General features: G+C 42.6%; 1 protein-coding gene across 2 annotated transcripts in view; it reads right to left on the minus strand.

Moving 5' to 3' along the window:
* Positions 1–5000, minus strand: part of cdh11 (cadherin 11, type 2, OB-cadherin (osteoblast)) — a 148398-nt gene that overhangs the window by 138486 nt on the left and 4912 nt on the right. The gene's annotated exons all lie outside the window — the stretch shown is intronic.

The following is a 5000-nucleotide window of genomic DNA, read 5'->3' on the forward strand; positions in this document are numbered from 1 at the left end:
AACACCCACTGATGCAGAGATGCACTCACGCATGCACGCCCACACATGCACAAACACACCAACACACACACACGCACACATACACACACACACACCAAAAAAATGAATTGTGACCTTGGTTTTCCACCCCTGACACTGGCACAACAACAAAGTGTTTATTATCACAAAGGGCCTCAGAGGGACGAGCTAATCCATGTCACTGTGACAAAGTAATGCCATGAAAACATGACGCTTACAATCATATACACAGCCTACAAATAAGCCAATCTAAAGTATCCCAAAAGTAGGATGAAATGTGACGTATATACATATATATGAAAATGTGAAATATTCCTCAGGCTGAAGGGAGCATCTGATAACACATAGGGGCCGTCAGGTCGGATTAAGGAACCTTCCTGCGGATCGTAGGAGTGCTTTGGTTGGCCCTACCAGCGGGAAACTCAGTTCAGTTCTTGGGGTGACAAAATATGTTGTATTATTACCTATGACCTATTATTAATTATTATTATTAATAAAGGTTTAGGTTTTCTTCCACTGTGAAAGCCAACAAGGGAGTGATCTGTCTCCCTCTCCTCCGATTGCCTTGATCCCCTGAGTACATTGATTCTAACCTTTCTCCCCTCCAACACTGAGCTGGACAGGCTGCAGCGTGTGGAGGGAGAAGGTCATAGCACTCTGTGCTCCGGGAAATCCCACAGGAGACGGAGTGATGAAGGAAGTGAGAGAAAGGAATACTGTGAGAGGAGATAGGAGAAAACAAACACCACTAAAAATGAGAGAGAGAGCAGGGAGAGGAAGAGAGGAAGACCAACAAAGAATTAAAGATCGTAAGAGGGTTAGACCAGGGGTTTCCAACCTTGTTTGTTTAATTTTAAGATGCATCATTTTTAAACAAAGGATGTGGCTGTTTTTCAAGATGCTTTTTAAAACAACAATGAAATGCTTGAGTCTGAGTCTCCCTTCAACAATGCAATAATTAGAATCATGTTTTTTTATAAGAGAAACACAAGATAAGTCACCTGAGACTTTAATAAACACAAAAGTAGTGCAAAGACACAGTGCATTTGCAGTGTTTAATTTCAAGTGGTTTAGTTGCAGATTATGAACTAGGTGACAACAAAGGCTAATTGTATGACTTGAATGTACCAATATTTAAACTTCAGAACAATTCACAAAATGTTTCCCTTTTCTTTATTACAAAAAGAAAAGGGAAACATGGACACACAAACATGGAGTGATGGAAGAAATAACATGATTCGCATAGCCTAAGTAATAAAAAATATATAACAATAATTTTGACCAGGGGTTGGGAATCGCTGGGTTCGAAAGTATGAACAAACAGGGAAAACTTTAAAGCATTCATGAGGAAATAAGTGCTACCAACACTAGGGCTGCAACAACGAATCGATAAAATCGATAAAAATCAATTACTAAAAGCGTTGGCAACGAAGTTGTTGGTCGATTCGTTGTGTCGCGCGATTAATATGTCACTCGTAGGCGCGGCACTGTTTACAGCCAGCCGCCGACAGGTTGGTTCATGGTTCATTCATGCATGCCCACAGCGAGCTTTAGTGTTTGCGACCACAGCTTGTATTTTGGTCATGTCTCAACACTGGACTGTTGGCCTACATAAAAGTGTTGTACCTTCACTGTCTTTGGGTTAAAAAAACTCCTTCAACTCAGTATCCGTCTAGTCCAAACGAAAACTCTTGTCAGCTGCTGCTGCTGCAGACGGTGTGCGGACGGGCTCGGAGTCGGCACCGCGTGCATCGACTTCAACAGTCATTCAAAGCACAATAGTAATCACGCAACCGGACGGTGTAGAAAGTCCCGTCAGTTAAAAATAATAATGCCGTTTTTAAATTCATGTTAAAATCGATAGGATATAGAGCTAGTTAGCTTAAAAAAAAATCGCTAACAGTGTCAAATGTGATGTGTTCAGGTCGGCTCAGTAATATGATTGACGTGTTCAAATGCAACAGATTTTTTTTTTTTGGTGAAAACTTGTTGCAACAATCCTGCTGTAGTCTGCTTATGGAGATACCGGTCTGACCTGTAGTCAATCAATGAGAGGGAGAGAGGATAAGAATAAGAGATAGACAGGCTGAGAGGGAGAGAGAAGGAAAACAGAGAGAGACAGGCTGAGAGGGAAAGAGGGGGCAAAGTGAGCAAAGGAGAAAGAGAAACTAAAAGGCATGAAGGCAAGAAAGAGAGAGTCAACCCTTACCCTAAAATAGAAGAGAGACGGACAGGAGAAAAAGAAATTGTTAACTGTCTTATGAATCAAGTGAATATAAAACGTCTCAATGAGCTGCCTTTACCCAGGATGCTCCCCTGCTTTATGTCTGGATCAACACTTTCCACCCAGAACAGGATGAGAGAGAGAGAGAGAGAGAGAGAGAGAGAGAGAGAGAGAGAGAGAGAGTGAGAGAAAAAACTGAAAGAAAGAGATCAACTCAAGATGAGAATGGGAGCGGGAACACAATGAAAACTGAAAAAAAGACAAGCAAAGAGAAGCAGCCAGGAGAGGATAAATAGTGATGAGGAGAAGAGGGAGACAGAGGGAGGGAGGAGAGAGATGGAGAGGATATCAGAGAACAACACGGAGCAGACGAGGAGCAGATCATTCCCCAGATGTTCAGGCAACATATTTTCACACCAAGAAACAACCTTGCGAGCGACACACACACGCACATACGCACGCACGCACGCACGCACGCACGCACACACGCACGCACGCACGCACGCACGCTCACACACACAAAAACAAAAGCTGAGTCATTTGAGTGATTTGTAAGGGACCTCCAGTTAGGGTTTCTGGATAAATACACACACACACACACACACACACACACACACACACACACACACACACACACACACACACACACACACACACACACACACACACACACACACACACTTCACAGACAAGATGCACAAATACACACACAGTGTGTCCTTTGACCACAGGGAGCTGACCTTTAGAAATATGTTACATCAGCAGTTTAAGCACACAGCAATTAACATAACCATGTTAATTATGGTAATCACAGTTAACTTTCCTCACAGACACAAAAATGCGTGTGTGGGAATATGTGCGGCTGCGTGGGCCTGTGCGTGTGTCTGCGTGTGAAGGGGAAAGATTGAGTACCAGACAATAGACCAAACAGATACAGACACACACACACACACACACACACACACACACACACACACACAAAAAGATATATATATATATATATATATATATATATATATATATATAAATCATTAGTATAATGTAAATCATTAGCATAGGAGCGATTTCACTTCACCTGGAAAACAGCAAGCAATAAGCCATATTCTCGTTTGTTGTTTTGCATTTTGGTTCAAAACCAAATGTGGCAGAACATTTACAAAACAGTGGTAGCCCTTAAATTATTGATAAGCCAGGAAGCAAGCTAAATAAATACATATGGGTGTGATTTATCTTCCTTTCACGACAAAAATATTCCAGTTATTGCTGTTTGACACTCTTCATATTTCTTTCCGTTAGAATCTCTGCCAACGCGATCCCTGTTGGATACTGACACATAAAACATACATGTTGAAACACTTGTTCTTTTATTAAATGTCGGCTGGTTTTCCCGTTGTCATAAAAATATCTACGTGAATAGTGTCATAATCGTACACGCACACACACAAACACATATAGTTTGTTATTTTACCAATCACCCTTTCTAGCAAATTATAACGAGTCACATACACACTCACATTAACAAGATATTGTTTTTATTGCATTCACAAAACCACACATGCATTATTTTCCGCACGCAGGGCCACACACAGGCACACAAACAAACATACGGACACACAGACACACAGACACACACACACACACACACACACACACACACACACACACACATACACACACACACACACAAACACACACGTACACACATACACGCACATTCGGCGACGCCAGTAGCGGGAGTAATCAATGTCTCCCATTTGTCAATATTATTCCCCATTCGGGGCGATCAATTTCCATTTCTTATCCAATGAATATCTGTGTTGATACTGTATTCTGATCATCAACGGTAAATTATTTTGGCATGGGCCATTAATAACTCTGAATAAGCATTGATCCAGTCAAATTGCCTTCCAATTACACCACCACCATCGCCACATACCAGCGCCATTTCCAAGTGTCATATTTATATATGCATATATATATATATATATATAGAGGGAGAGAGAGAGAGAGAGAGAGAGAGAGAGAGAGAGAGAGAGAGAGAGAGAGAGAGAGAGAGAGAGAGAGAGAGAGAGAGAGAGAGAGAGACTGGTGTTGGGATAGAGTAAATATCACGGATGCAACATCAATGATCTCTTAGTAATTTCCCCTGCCATGACCCAAACCTCCCGTCGTCTTACTCTTTCTCTGGTGGCAACATGAACTTGGAGCAGCCACAAACCAGAAGCAGCATTCAAACTCATCTAGACTTACAGCTGCTCTGCTTTCCTCAGCAGTGAGCAGCAGTCAGTCTAGTCAGTCTAGCAGTCAGTCTAGCAGCAGTCAGTCAAGACATGGTGCTATTTGTGTGTGTGTGTGTGTGTGTGTGTGTGTGTGTGTGTGTGTGTGTGTGTGTGTGTGTGTGTGTGTGTGTGTGTGTGTGTGTGTGTGTGTCTGTGTATGTTGGTGCGTGTACCTGTAGCATGTGTGTGCAAATAGAATCTCAAATCCCAGGAGAGACGAACTCTCTTCTTTGTCGCACTGGGAATGGAGGAAGAGAGAGAGAGAGAGAGAGAGAGAGAGAGAGAGAGAGAGAGAGAGAGAGAGAGAGAGAGAGAGAGAGAGAGAGAGAGAGAGAGGGAGAGAGAGATGAGGAACAGAGGAAAGAACAAAGGCTGTCTGTCGCGGGGGAAAGCTCAACAGCTCCCTCTGTCGTCACCTCCAAAACCTCGGCTTCGTTTTCTCCCCACTCTCCACTCTTTAGCTCCCTCCCTTCCTCACC

The sequence above is a fragment of the Gadus morhua genome, chromosome 15 (genome assembly GCF_902167405.1).
Source record: "Gadus morhua chromosome 15, gadMor3.0, whole genome shotgun sequence".
NCBI classification, from domain to species: domain Eukaryota; kingdom Metazoa; phylum Chordata; class Actinopteri; order Gadiformes; family Gadidae; genus Gadus; species Gadus morhua.